This window comes from Tachypleus tridentatus, chromosome 6, assembly GCF_004210375.1.
Source record: "Tachypleus tridentatus isolate NWPU-2018 chromosome 6, ASM421037v1, whole genome shotgun sequence".
NCBI lineage: Eukaryota > Metazoa > Arthropoda > Merostomata > Xiphosura > Limulidae > Tachypleus > Tachypleus tridentatus.
This window is the reverse complement of record NC_134830.1, coordinates 110000636-110016370: the sequence shown is the minus strand read 5'-3', so window position 1 is coordinate 110016370 and position 15735 is coordinate 110000636. Positions and strand designations below refer to the sequence as shown.

General features: G+C 31.8%; 1 pseudogene across 1 annotated transcript in view; it reads left to right on the top strand.

Moving 5' to 3' along the window:
• The first annotated feature begins 878 nt into the window (after positions 1-878).
• The window catches only part of LOC143254632 (synaptotagmin 1-like), a 37299-nt pseudogene continuing 22442 nt past the window's right edge, over positions 879-15735 (top strand). Inside the window, exon 1 of the transcript XR_013030292.1 lies at positions 879-982. The product of XR_013030292.1 is annotated as a synaptotagmin 1-like (transcript). The remainder of the gene's footprint in view (positions 983-15735) is intronic.

Here is a 15735-nt window from a genome sequence, read left to right as displayed (position 1 = left end):
TGCGAGAGTTCTATAATCTAGCCTCCAAGTGGCACAATGGTTTGTTTGTGGACATACAACACTAGAAATCGGGTTTCGATATCCCTGGTAGAGAGATAGGTCTTTGTGTATTTTTGTGCTTAACTACAAACAAGTCTATAAGCTAGGGGGTGGGGACTTTCTTAGTATGGGACATGCTTAATTGCGATGGTTGTTATTACGTTACTGAGCTTTTGTTTTTTAATAAGTTTAGTATTTTATGTTAACATATATCCTTTTTCATTTACTTAATAAAAACAGTTACAATTCAATCTCGTCGAGACGCTTTGAGCTATAGCATAAGTATGTTTCTACAACCATAACAACTAAATAATTCAATTCTTTAACCCCTCACATTGGCTCAACGACAAGTCTGCTTGCTTAAACGCTAAAAGCCGCGTTCTGATATACACAAACACTTAATGGTGTAGCTCTGTTTAACAACAATCAACCGACAAATAAATCAAAAATTTTTACATGAACAACAATGTGGATAGTTTCCGTTAAAAAGATGAAATACTGTGCTTAGAAATTGAAGTTTATTTGGAATGAATAAAGCTTATATAATGTGCTTTAAATATCTGAAAAATAGCGCTTAGTTTCTCAAACACATCCGTGTAATTTTGATACAGCTTGGGTGACTATAAATCAGCATTTATATACTCCTGGCACATCTTATTTAAACAAATAAGTTCACGAAATAGATTTAGATAAGGTCATGCTATGAAATGTATTGATCAAAGCCCAGTTAATAAAGTCCCAAAGCAAAGCGCGTAATGATTAGGGTCAGCTAGAAAGAGCCGCAGCAGGCTATGTCGCTCTCACTGATCAGTAGCTCGTCTGCCGCCATCTTGCGAAGAGCGCTGCCAACTACTTCAGTGCCGAAGTAACATGGTACATATACAAGAGTGAAGCCGTGTAAGTAATATGCAGGAAATAAGCTGACGTATTTCCTGAAGTAAAGGTAAGTTTAATTATGTTTTAAAATGCTTTATTATAGTTAAAAGAAGTAATTTAGTACACAACTAAATAACTGGTGAAACAACCTCTTTTTAGGCAGGACCATACTCCGGTCGGATGACTTGTCTAACATAGTCCGTAAAATGACTCATGAAACTTCTATGGAAATTTCTACAGAGCTGAGCTTGTTATAAAAGATAATTAAAATTCAGATTGAACGTCATTTGATGATTTTGTGTATAATATATATACAGAGGCACTAAAAACCACATGTTATTTGTACTTTGGTTTTTTTTAAGTTATACAAATATTGGACCCCTATTTGTGTTATTTTTTATCCTAAAACTTATATAATTCTCTATTGTTGTTTTATAGCATGATCTTAACACAAGCTAATGATGGTGTGAATATATATTTTTCTTAACAATTTTCTGTGGTGTATTACCAATTTCTGGGGGATGTAGTTCGCACCCCCTTTGCTGTAAAATTGCTGTCCGTAATTTTGGGCCGTGGGTGTATTATATAAATTACATTGAAATTCCTCTTTTCTTTTGAATAAGACAAGTCCTAGCTTTAACAGTGAAAACTGTTGAATATCTTCCTTTCCTCTAAACTATTAGTTCAAAGTTAGAGACTACTTAAAGACAGCTCTTGAGAGAATAGCTTTGCACGAATATCCGAAACAAACAAAGCCAGTATTTCCAATGCATGAACATGTACCATTTTTATAAGCCTTGTGAGGGTCTGTCTGCGACGTACACTAAATACTCAAACACTCCAGTGTAGTACATGACCAGAGTATAAGCCAGATAGATCATGTTGTCGTCCACGTATTACTAACCAAACTGGTGTTGAAGTTACTAATGTTTTAATTCCCTATGGTGTCAGTAGTAGTATTTTTTTCTCTTTTGTGTTTACTCTTATAGTTTCTTTTATTCTTGTAATCTCTTTGATAAAGATATTGCTTTAAAAATACAGTTTTAAGAAAGTATTTGACATATAGTAATAATTGTCTTGGAATTAAACTTTTTTTTTATTCCCATTTCAACTTAGTACAGCTAAACCTCCTATATTCTGGTACATAACTCATAGTGTCGTCATCCAGAGATCTTTTGCATATTTATGTTTCTAAGTTGCTTCGTTTGAAGCAAGAATAACGAGACTAGAATATATTTTAAGTATGTGTTTAGTTTAATAGAATTTTTTATACATTAATAACATACAATGTATTTGTTTTAAAGATAAGCCACATTTGGTCATTTGCTGTAACAACAGTGGGAATCGAACCGCGAATTTTAGCATTATAAGACCGTAAACTTGCCGCTGTCTCACCGAGGAAAAACAATATACAAAAGAAGGTTCAGAGGTAGACATAAACTAATGCTCATTTCTTAAAATATTCGATAATACAGACGGCTAAATAAGATATTATAAGGATTAATCATGTAACTTGACACAATGTAACACAAAAGATGAATAAATAATGTATTCGCAAGGTAATCTATACAAGCAGTTGTATGTTAAATAACAACTTGAGGCATGCAAGTAGTGATAATGTAGAAATACAAGTTACAACGAGAAAACTGTGAATAAGAATACATAGGCTGATGACTTGCTTGTTTGTTTGAAGTTAAAACACGAAGCTACACAAAGGATTCTTTGTGCTGTGCTCACCACGGGTATCGAAACCCGGTTTCTAGCATTATAAGTCCATAGACATACCGCTGTGCCACTGTAGGCTGAATAATTGTAAAAGTCAAATTAATATATAAAAAAATTAAATTGTAAAAGCTTTAAAATGAAATTTTCAAAAATATCCTTTCGTTCTGTTGATTCATTTCAAAGTTTGTGGTGATTTGATCTTTGCGTTTTATATTACGTATAAACAATAACTAGTAAATGCTTTCAAAGCCAAAATCCGAGGTTCTATTTCCCGTGATGTGAAGAGCGGAGATATTCCATGGTGTAGTTTTGTGTTAAAAATTATAAAAAGTAATTATTTCATTTCTCGGAAGAACAAAACAGTTCTTGGAATGTGTATCAGATTTCTTTCAAAAATTACATGTTTGCGTTCTTTTTTTTAAACACAATAAAAATTGTATTAGTTCGTAATTCTCTGTTATGAACTGTATCGTTGCTCATATTTTGAGTATTTTGTGAATCTGACTGCTTGGACATGTTTTGTTTTCGTTTTTGTACCCTATGGTAAATTAATGACTCAATCTGTATATGTCAGACTATTACTGAATGTCTCTTTACGTGAAAGAACATAGACTCAATTAGCTGAAAAATAAATAGATATACGTTTAATATGTCAAACATCTTTCTTATAATTTTTTTTTCAAACGATCTTTTCTGAATAGTAACTTTTTTGTCAATATACGCAACTTTACTGTCAAGTAACTTCTAGGAAACAACAATTACGTAATGTTACATATTTCGCACGACTTTTTACATGTTCTTGAGAAATTTCAAGTAAATTCGTGCAGCAAATTTTGAGATCCCCATACACCTCCTTAATATTATTCTGATAATAAAATAATTTTAAAATCTAAAATCTAGATGCAACTTCTTGTTAAGAATGACTATATATTTGTAAAATATTTTCACTTAATTTAGTGTAGTCAATCCTGAGATCCTCCAAATACTTTAATTATTAATTGTTTTTAAACCTAAACTGGGACACTTATTTTGAACAATTCTTGCAATTTCCATGTAAAGCTCTGATCAAGGTCTGAGAATTTTCAAAACTTATTTGAAATATTAGAAGGCCTACTAATTAATGTACTGGAAGATCCAAGGTTCGAGTATCGACATGCCATTGAATACGCTTTGCAGTTTCAGCCGTGATAGAAAGATAACTGCGATAATTCCGCTTTTAGGTTAATAGAAATTGTTTAAAGGACGAATGCTGATGATTATTTGTTCTTTCTCTGATCATCAGCTCTAATTCTAAACTAGGGGTGGCTATATAATCAAACATCTAAGCACGCCCTCTACATTCCTACATTCAATTACACAACCGCCTTTAAACATGTGGTTAGCTATCGGTCAGTTACCTATTTCTTTCTTTGCGAACCTAACGATGACCTAAGAAGATCGAAACGTTGTTAGCTCATCTACACAGTGCTTTCTCTATCCATACCAACCGTTTTATATAATTTTCTCTACAAGTGGGTTTGCTCATCATCACGAAGCTTGTTTTGTTGTTCTGAGCAGTCCTTGAGTAAGTATGGCCTAATGGTTAACATGCTAGGGATATAAGTTCGAGGATCCATAGTTCCTAATTTATTGGTGCAAAAACATGTTCTGAATTTTGAGCTGCTAGTGCGCTATAAAAATAATGGCCAAGTCGCACCATTTGATTAGACAGTAGAGTACTACTAACTAGCCTAGCTGCCTTCACTCTAGTCTATGACTTAAAAATCAAGGAAGCCAATGGTGCTGATAAACCTTTGCGTAAAAAACAAAAACAAAACAATAAACAACAGTTGAACGACATTTTTCATCAATACTAATTTTCAAGTAAATCGACTCATTCAGATTTGAAAGTCTCAAAAGCTCACCCGATTTACCACTTTGGAGTTCTCTTTCAATCATTTCGTTTAGTTTCTGTGGAGGTCAGAAGAAGTGGCTTATTTAGGTAGAAGTTAAAGGAGACTCAACCCCAGGGCCCATGGTCTTAGTGAGGACCCATTGATAATTTTATTCCATGTAAAATTACATGGGATGTAGGACCCACAAAAAGTATAACCCCCGGGCCCACACAACTATAAATCCGCCATTGCAAAAGAATTATTGCAGAATTTCAAGTCGCTTTGTCAAAAGTTCAAAAATTTTGTAAGCATAGAAACACCTTATACAGATCGATAAGACGAATATAATTAATTATGTATAATTCGCCAAGCCACAACGTTAGAAAACTATAAAAGGTAAAGTATATTTTATCAGTAAGTGAATCCAGTATTCTGTTCCCGCGTATCATTATTCACATCTAATAAAAATTGAAATATTCATTTTTTTTAATTAAACCTAACTGAAAAAAAGCATCTATTAATTTTCAAAACTTGTTCTTCCGATTCATACCTAAATAGTAACATTACGTCACGCGGCTATGGAAAGGAAATAAAATCTACCTTATATATCAGAACTGCTCGTATGAGTGTTAATACTTTATTGATAAGGAGAGAACAAAGTTTTGACCTTCCTAGAGCATCTTTAGGTTATCAATAAAAGTGATAATACCCATACCAGCCGTTCTAAGATGCATTTTTTATTTCAAATGGGTTTCTCTCATCAAGAAAAATTACTTTGTTACGTTTGTATGTGTGTATTTGGCTTTATTACTGGAGCGTTTGTACGTGTGTATTTGTCTTTATTACTGGAACGTTTGTATGTGTGTATTTGGCTTTATTACTGGAACGTTTGTATGTGTGTATTACTGGACCTCCAATTTCGAGTGATACCCAGACACTTAATTTATTTTGTAATAGACAGTCACATTTCAATTATTATACATTTTACATATGTGTATATAAATTATTTCTATTTAGAAATAAATTATTAAACTCATTTTTCTTAAAATATAGAACAGTAACTCAAGAAGTAAAACAAACAATTATCTTTTCTCGCTACGACCTTCGTACTCGGTTGTTGCTGGACATAAGTTGCTAAATCTTTTGAAATTTCGCACGTGAAGGATATAAAACAACTTTTTCAAGTTTTTATATGTACAATTTAGTAACAAAAAGTCATGGATAATTACACTGATGCCATAGAATTCCACTATAATTTACTAATACTAATCCTAGTTTTTTAAAGTAAATGTGCTACTTCAGTTCTACTTTTTTACCCTTTTATCTAATTAAATGTAAACCGTTAATCTTATTAGTGCTTTATGTATTACCCATTAAGTCTAGCTAAGGTTTCGCTGTTGTATCCTGCAGTTTATCATTTACCTTCTTGTACTTTTTCATTTAATTGTTAACCCTAATATTCCATTTACATTTTAAACTTTAGGTTTAGAACTAACCTAAATATCCTAAGCTGCCAGAACCTTATAAGATATTATTGAAACAATGCCTAAGCAGTGATAATATCCAACTCATCAATCAATTCATTCGAATCATTATAAGTGTTTGTTATATGGTATTTTAGATACCTAATTAAACCGGTCTACTTAAGGAACTACACCATTTTCGTGTTATTTTTGGGTTTCTCTTCATTATTTACCCCTTATATTTTTTTTACGGCTTTGCACTAGTTGCATGGCATTTTATAACCAAGTATTTTAGTAGTTTATTCAATACTTTCTAATACTATCAAAATGTATTTATTTGTTTTTGTACTCAGACAATAATTATCTTTACGTTATTAAACTAAGTAGTTACAATTTATTCATTCTGTCAATTTCAGTAATTTTTGTTATCCTTTTGATTTATTTACACTTTATTTTATTATAATGTGGTAATTACGTTGTATTATTTACTTTATGATGCGAGTAAATATTGTTATGTCATTGTAGCATATTACTATCATCTTTGATTTTGAGGTGTTGGTAATAATTTAATTCGTACTCGAGCAAGGAGCACATCATGCTAATATAGTAAATAGATAAACAGACAACGAGTTATAAGCATAAGGAAGAATTTTATTGAGGGTGAGACATACTACGTGTTACCTGAAAAAGACAGACCAAAGTTCTGTCGAAGCATGTTGTATGTTCCACCATCAATAAAACATTTTATTATGCTTAGCACCCAGTGGCACAGTGGTATGTCTGTGGATTCACAACTCTCGAAACCCGATGGCCAAAGTGTAGCTTTGTGTTTAACTATAAAAAACCTTATTAATATAAACACTTGTTTGCCTACATATTATTGGTTCATATTCATTTTAAACTAGTTGAAGTTTTTTCGTAATATTTTGTTTATTCGAGTTTATTTCTTATGATTTATTATTATTGACCTATTTATATCGTGTATAGTGTTTTAGTTCTATGTTATTCTTTGTATATCGTCGGATGCGGCAATTGTGATTAAACAGTTCACCCCATTTTGAACATAAACTTTCAGCAGTTTTAATAGATACATGTTAATTGTTACATTAAGGATTTTGATTTCTCGACAATACGTCGTTTTATCTCTTTAATTGATCAATTACCACATTGAAAACAGACATTAACCATTCAATTCACACAAATGTGGTATTCAAGTACACTGATCCCATGAATTAGCCCAAAGTTTGCTCTAAAATGTAGTTTCAAGACATTTAAAACAGAGAATAAACTGAGCATGAACAGCAGAAAAAAAGCAAACAAAAATAAACAATTAAAAGAAATCTTTATTAACAATAACGTCACTACATTCAACACTAAGCTTTGTAGCTTCACTGGCTGCTGGGGTCTGAGAATAATATCCTAAATAACTGAAATTAACAGAAAGATAAGAAATAATTCATGTTTGTGTAACACAATGATATATAAAATAATATTATTCCGCACTTTCAAGTTATACAAAGGGGTCTAAGTTTGTTATCTCAGAATACATGGATTATCTATTTCTTCAACAACTATTTCAAATGACATATTGAATGAAGAAAATCATCAATACTTACTAAACTGTAGATGTGTTTCTATAAACCCTAACAAAAAGCTTCTACTTCTTCAAGAAGTGGATACAGGTAAAGAACTAAACTTGTACTGTTTTATAAGGGAGTTTACGTCACATGTACCTTTGCATAATTAAAAAAATGTTAGTACGTATTTAACCTTTCGGCATTTTGTTAACAAGGATTTCTTAACTACAAGCAGACATCTTTATAACAATTTACAAAAATTAGTTGGACATACATTATTACAAATATATTCCATGCTAGTTAAAAAAGGGAGAAATAACAGTTATTTCAACTGTACGAATCGTTAGAGAACGAACCTTCGACTTTTTACTTTATTTTCTTTTAACTTCTAATGCCAATTAATAAAATGTATTCTCAAGCACACTTTTGTGCGTATAAAAGCACCATACTCTTGTACTTTTAATCTAGTGTATGTTTCGTCTTCAGATCATTAAGTTTTGAAATATCTTCAAAAATGTTATTCCTATATCTTATATACAACATTACAGGGCTTTCTAAAAGACGTCACCCATGCCAATCTGTAACCATGACGACGTATTCAGAATAGATACAATATATTTCTTGGTTTAGATCAATGCAGTTGAATTTTGTTTTCTTATTTCTTCACACGCTGGAAAAGTTTTCCACTACTCGAAATTTGTTACAGCTTTTGTTGTTCATAAAAACTGAAACATTAATTTCGTGGTACTCTGCAAGTGTACTAGGTGAAATAGAGACATAGTGAATATTAAAACGTAAAATATATATTAACAATATATATATAAAATAGTATTACAAATGTATTAATAAATGTTTAGATGACTTTCAGTTTTCTTTCCCTTTATTTGTTTGTTTGTATTTCTTTAGAATAAAGCCACTGTGAGCTATCTCTTGTATCCATCATTTGGAATCCAGATTTTATTGTTGAAAGTCTGTGAACTTACTGCCCTTCCATTGGAGAATAATCTCTGTCCAATAAATGTAAAACATGAACTGCCGTATAGGCTAGTCGTTTGGAGTTCGACTTAATCCACTTAACAATACAGTTATTTAAAATCCATGTTTACAGTCGCGAGTGGAATACACGAGTAACCAACCTGAGGAAGTTTACAATTAGAATAAGGAATGGACTCGGAAAATGAGATTCAGAACACAAACAATACTCAATGCAATATTGTAAGTACTCGGCTACATCAACATTACTGAAGGTATCTATAAACATTTCACTGTTGAAACTATTAAATTGTTCAATCTAAGAAAGTAACTGTAATTCAATTAAACTTTCTATAATGTGTATTAAATTACTTAATACTCTCACTAAGTTTTCAATTAACACATTAATTGGAAACTGCTCAAATGTACTTTCGTTAAATCTTTTACAGTAAACACTGTACATTCAATTTCTAACAACATTATTTAATTTTGAGAGAGATAGCAATAGCTATTTAAACAGGTCTTGAGCGGAAAATTTTAGACTTCTTCAACGTTGTTGTGAGCTTAGGCATAGCTGTATCAGACAGCATCAGTTTTTCTTCAAACGAGCCAAGAGAATGTAAAGGCTTAAACTGACAAACTGGCAACAGGATCAATGACTTTCTATTAAGAATCAAAAGATTGACTTTTAGTCTTAAACATTGATTTTTTTTATACGGATTTACCTATATTCTTACGAGTTTCCAAGTAGTGTAGCCATCCAACTCACAAGTTAGATCTGTCACTTCATTGGATGAATTTTGTTAATACATCATAATTCTCGGAACTAAAACCAAATCTAATTCAACAATTGGGTATGATAAAAAACATCAAATTGGCAGCATGTATTTCTTATTGTCTTCTTCAGATCAAAGTTCCACCCACAGTTTTTGATTTTCTTGCTAATTCCTTTTATGGAAGTTGTGTTTCCTTAATGATGGTAATATAAAACTTCTCTTAACATTCTCTGTGCTGCCGGTCTATGAATAATGTAAACAGTTGATTCTCAATACTGTCTGGAATGCATCTTAGTTTGTACTTCACTTATACATTTTCTTCGTTGTTTAAGCATCGTTGGGTTACTCCTCATACAGACTCATTAGACGTACCCAACTTTTCTTCATATTGCATATATATATAGATAGATAGATATATCACATCTCTAAATTTATTAAATTATATTTCTCATTTCTTGAAGTATTTGAAAATAGTAAAAATGCCTCACAATGCTGCAAATGCTTCATGAACAAGAAGAGATTAAAAAGAAATTCACATTTCGTATTATAAACTGGTTGAGTATGTGATGAAACGGAAAATCTTTGTAATGTGTATGATGAGTACAAACATTCGTGGAAGATTATTTATTAAGTAAAATCCAACATAATTAATAATTACACTTCTGTGTTGTTGAATAGCATGACAGTTAATATCAGTATCACAAACAACTCATGATGTTAGAAAATTACGCAGGTTCAAGAAGTCTTGGTAGAAATGAAATAAAAGCCCTATAATCTGAGCGCTTTCGAAAGACGCCTCTGAAGAAGAAAGATCCAGTTAAAACTATGTAGTCAATAAATTTTTCATAATTCCTATGGCATTTTGTTTAAAGGTGATGCATTTTCTTTAATGTAGATCTAAAACAGAAAAAAAATCAACAAAACACATTAGCCTGCTCTAAGGCTAATAATCGCACTGTTCATAAGATTAAATCTTTTAATTTTAAACTTCATAGAATCTCATCTGTTTTAGATTAATGTACTAGTATATATGGCCAATACTTTATAATGCCAGAAAACTAATGAAGAACCAAAAATTTTGTGTAACTGACTTTCAAGTCAATATGCACTTTGATGCAGAACTTGTGAATTGAAATGTCTTTCCCTTGTAGGTATAATCAGTAACTGCGGTCATAAATAAATGTTTTCAACCCTGTGAATTATGAAGCTATTTTTAATATTCGTATAGTAAAGACTAATATGCATTGTCATAAAACAAAAACCTTATAATAATTGCGATGCATTCAGTAATAAGTTGGATACCCGTTTATACTCTCGTCCCTAAGACATGAGTCCATCAAACGTCACATTTAAACTCTCTCTTTCTCAACCTAAAGATGGCTTCATGCACTGTTCTCTCATTATCAATAAAAGTGTTAATACCCCTATCAGCCGTTCTGAGATACAGTCGTGATGTAAGTTTTGGTTATCATGACCAAACGGTAAAATATTGATATACAAACGTTCTACTGGAATTACAATAATTATGATGTATGTTATCACATGTATTCGTAAGACAATTTATTTCTTCAACTAACGAACAGTTTTACAATATTGAATACTTAATTTGGGTAAGCAAATACAGATTTTTGTATGTAAACTTGTACGTATAACTTTACAAATGTATCTTTAGATATCTTTCGTTGCCACTACAGTGACAAGTTCGACGTACTGATGTGTAAATATACATCTACATGTACATACATATTTACGTGCAAAAAATCGCATGACTAGCGATATTTTGTGTGTGTGTGTATGCAATAATCAATACTAGTTTCACGAAGTTGTTGAATAAGTGGAAACGGATTCAAATTATGACGATGAAAAAATTATTCATAGAATTTTGTGTATACAACTGAATACAAAATAGAGTTGACTCTTCCTTCTTCTTCGTTATCGTTTAACATGATCCTCAGATTTAAAATATTTTTAAAGCAAATTTGATAAATGCTCCCCAATGTATTTTTCTTTCTTGTTAATTTCTTCAAATGAATAACTGTAATTTGTAAACTAATCTATTCAACATTGTATCACCATTGTCATTTATTAACCACCAAAGAAGTTCATTCAAATAATTAATGCAATCATTAAAAAAAACATTACTGAATACAGATCGAAATCAAGTAGCATCAATTACTCTCCTATTTACTCACCAGAGGACTCTAGATGTAGTTTATGTTTGAAAAAAAGCTAAATAATCTAACGAAACTGAATAACATAGAACTTAATTTCTTAAAAACTGTAATCTATACAAACTAAAGAACATTACTATAAACTAACTTCTACACAAACATTTCATGACACTCACTTCAGAGTATGTATATGTGATACACTTACTGTATATATAAATATATACGTATTTAAAGCATAACAGTATAACAATAACACTAAGAAGCTAGTATGTTTAGATTAACTTGTACAGTATGAAAAGCTCGTTATATATATGAGCAAGCATTTAGGTAACAAATAAGACACAGAAATATTGCTCAACAGACGAACTATGTTCAATAAATAACCACGCATTTTGGTTAGTATGTCTAGTGCAACACGACTGTTTAATAAACAAGCTCGCATTTAGGTTAATAAGTACAATAACACAAGTCATTTCAGTAAAGGATCACGTCCATCACACATAATAAATAAATAAATTACAATAATTATAATGTTTGTCATCATCTGTATTCGTAAGATAATTTACTTCTTCAACTAACAAACAGTTTTACTCTCAGCTCAATATTGAATACTTAATTTGAGTAAAAAAATACAGATTTTTGTGTGTAAACTTGCACGTATAACTTCACAAATGGAGTCTTCACATAGTCAAGTACCAAGAGAAGAGAAATTTTCGTAGTTGGAAATGGATGCTGCTCCGCACATTCAACTATGGGTGCGTTTTAACAGTGTCAGTCAACATCTTCATTTGGTTTAAAGGGCTGAAAAAGCCTTTTTGGCGGCGAATGCTGCAGGCTGTCTGTCATCTGTCTTGTCAATAGTTCAGAATCAAAGATGGTTACTTTGAACTCTAGTGGTCTCTGGCATATTAATGTGCGAACAAAATGACATTCAGATTGCAACCTTATAATTATTTATAAGTTAACCACAACTTATTCATGCACAATATTAAATATAACTGGGAAAACACATTACAAACAGACTTAAAATGAATCCATCACGCCACAAAATCTTGTTAAAGCAACATCATAAGATATATCTAAAACAGACATAACTATACAAACTGATATCCATATATACCGTATATATTGAACTGTTTGTTTGTTTGAAGTTAAGTACAAAGCTACATAATGGGCTGCCTGTGTTCTGCCCACCACGGATATCGAAACATGGTTTCTAGCGTTGTAAGTCCATAGACATACCTCTGTGCTACTGGAGTACTATTAAAGTGTTCTTGAACTTCACACAGTTACCCTTGGACTATCTACGTTAGCTGTCCCTAATTTTGAAGCGATAGACTGAAGAGCTGAACAGTTAGTCGATACCACACATCGCCAACTCGTGTGCTACTACAATCGGATAGTTGGGTTTTACTGATACTATTATAACGCATTTCCAACCCTAAAATGTAGAGCATTTTTAGTTGTTGTTTTTTTTTCAGTAACGGCACGCTAACTATTGGATCATTTACTACCGGAAACTGCATACGTCAAATCACACTTTTCCTTATGAAACAAAGATCCGAACAATTATTTGTGGGATTGACTGCTATATTTATATTATATTTATTCAGTTTCTTGTTATTGTTTTTGACTCAAATATTATTATGAACCCGAAAATAATTTGATGAATAAAAGTAAGCTAGAAAAGCAGATAGATGTTCTGAATGAACCACGTCGTAAATCTAAATTTAAGGTCACTTAAAAATTGAACTTCATTCTAATATAAAAAATACTCAACAGACTTGAAGATAAGATTGGTTTTTCTTCTAAATCCCAATTTTTCTATAAAAGATTTTATGTAAAAAAAATGTTACATGTACGCTGTACAAACAATAGAATTTACTTCCAAAGTCTAATAGTGGAATTTTGAATTTCTCCTTATATTCCCGATAGCTGATGTTTTGAACCATCTTAAATTTGGAAAAACTGTATTCTGTGAAATCTTCAGAAGCCCTGCATGGCCAGGTGGGTTAAAGCGTTCGACTCGTCATCTGAGGATCGCGGATTCGAATCCTCGTCGCGCCAAACATGCTCGTCCTTTCAGTCATGGTGGCGTTATAATGTGACTGTCTATCCTACTATTCGTTGGTAAAAGAGTAGCTCAAGAGTTGGCGGTGAGTGGTAATGACTAGCTGCTTTCCCTCTAGCCTTACACTGCTAAATTAGGAACGGCTAGCGCAGATAGCTCTCGTGTAGTTTTGAGCGAAATTCAAAAACAAACAAACCATCGGTATCTGTTTTTACCCAAATTGTATATCGTTTTAAGCAACACTGTAATTCTTAGAAAAGTTTTTGTCTTTTTTTAAAGAAAAACTGGTTAACTATAAATGCAGAAGAACATACTGAGGGAAACACTGAACTTCTAAGTAAATCAAATTATAGTTTATTGCGACAAAATAACGACTGACGTTAATGTGTTTAAAATTAAGTTACTATCGAAAGCTTGTCAGTTTATTTTTATAGAGGTTTTGACTTTTCTAATAACTGAGATTAAATTATTTACATTAGTTTCACAGAATGAAAACCGAAACGTTGCATGTAAATTACTTAGGCACAAATAGAGAAATAAAAAAGCACAAATAATTTTAATTCTGAAAATGGAAATAGAAAGGTTAAACCAAACCTTTAGTGATTGATGTCATGACATCTAATCGCAGAAATAGCCTTTTTAAAATGCATTTGATATATAATTTACATTATAAGGCAGCTATTTCCTCCTCTAATCTCTTAATTAAGAATAACAGAAAACGATCTATTTGCTGTTGTATTGTGCATAAGTGAATAAAACAATTTTCCATATTACAGTTCAACAATGGGTGAACAGCAATCTTGTGGACTTACAAAGCGAAAATCTAGGGTGGTTAAGACGCTCGAATCATAATCTGAGGATCACGGGTTCCAATACTCGTGGCACCAAACATGCTCGCCCCTTCAGCCGTGGGGGCGTTATAATGTTCGCTCAATCCAATTATTTGTTAGTAAAAGAGTAGCCCAAGAGTTGGCGGTGGGTGATGATGACTAGCTGCCTTTCCTCTAGTCTTACACTGCTAAATTAAAGACGGCTAGCGCAGATAGTCCTCGTGTATCTGTTTGGTAGTTCAATAATCTTTATATTTCTTTGTCCACCTGGTTGAAACCAAAGGTTGCGTCAGAGTTTCCCTGTGATTCAAGTACGACTGCCGCTAATTTGAATTGTTTGAAGCAGTTACTCTTAACTGAGTAACAGGTTCGATTGTACCTCCTATAACACACACGCAAGTGAAAGTGCAGAGCGTGATTGCTATCCTACACCTTGATGATTTTAAAATATCTGAAGCTCCAACTTCCTGGAATATTTCTCTACTCGATGAAACAGGCTACATTATAGTTTATCCTTTGATGCTGGAAAGTTGACGTTTTGAAATCACACATACTTTTCTTTCATCAGATCTCGCCCGCTTGGCATCGGTATCGACTAGGTACTTCTTAATAGTTCTTTGGTGTCGACCAAATTTTTTTTGCAATTTCATTTTATTTTTTTTTTCCTTTAGCTAAACCATTCACAATTTTTTCTTCTTTTCTGATATTAAATCCTTTCTCATCCCTAGAGTTTCAATTAAGATTTGCAACAAACAAAATTAGCTTATTAATTTGGCAATGTATAATTCATGACATTTTATGAAACCTGTTATGACTTTCTTATTTGCTGATGGATTTTCATGAAAATTGCCTAAATTGTGTATGATAATATTTATACATTTCATCTTAATCAAACATATACTTTTTAAGATATTTATAAAAAATGCATAATAATTTGCCACTGTAGTTTATTATAGTCTATTTATGCTATTTTATTTTCTTGTAACTTATCTTTCAAAATTTTATAGAGCGTAGAAAAGAAAGCAAATAATTGTTTACAAATTGGTTATTGAAGAATCTGAAAACTTTTGAACGTTCATAACAATTCTAAAAAAAATTCCGTAACTTACATTAACGTAGTATTTTTATCATTAAGCTAAGTGACTATAACAATAATAATATCGATTTCTCAACTTTTTTGAGTGAAAAATGACAGTGGATCATTTTTAGAAATCAATTATTGTAAAGTCTGACAACGTATTAACAATAGGGAATCATTGTTTATAGATCAGTTGTTGTAGAGTCTGACAAAGTACTGTCCGATAGTGACAGAATTAAACTACTGTTACTTATCATATCTCTGATGCTCAAACACATGATAT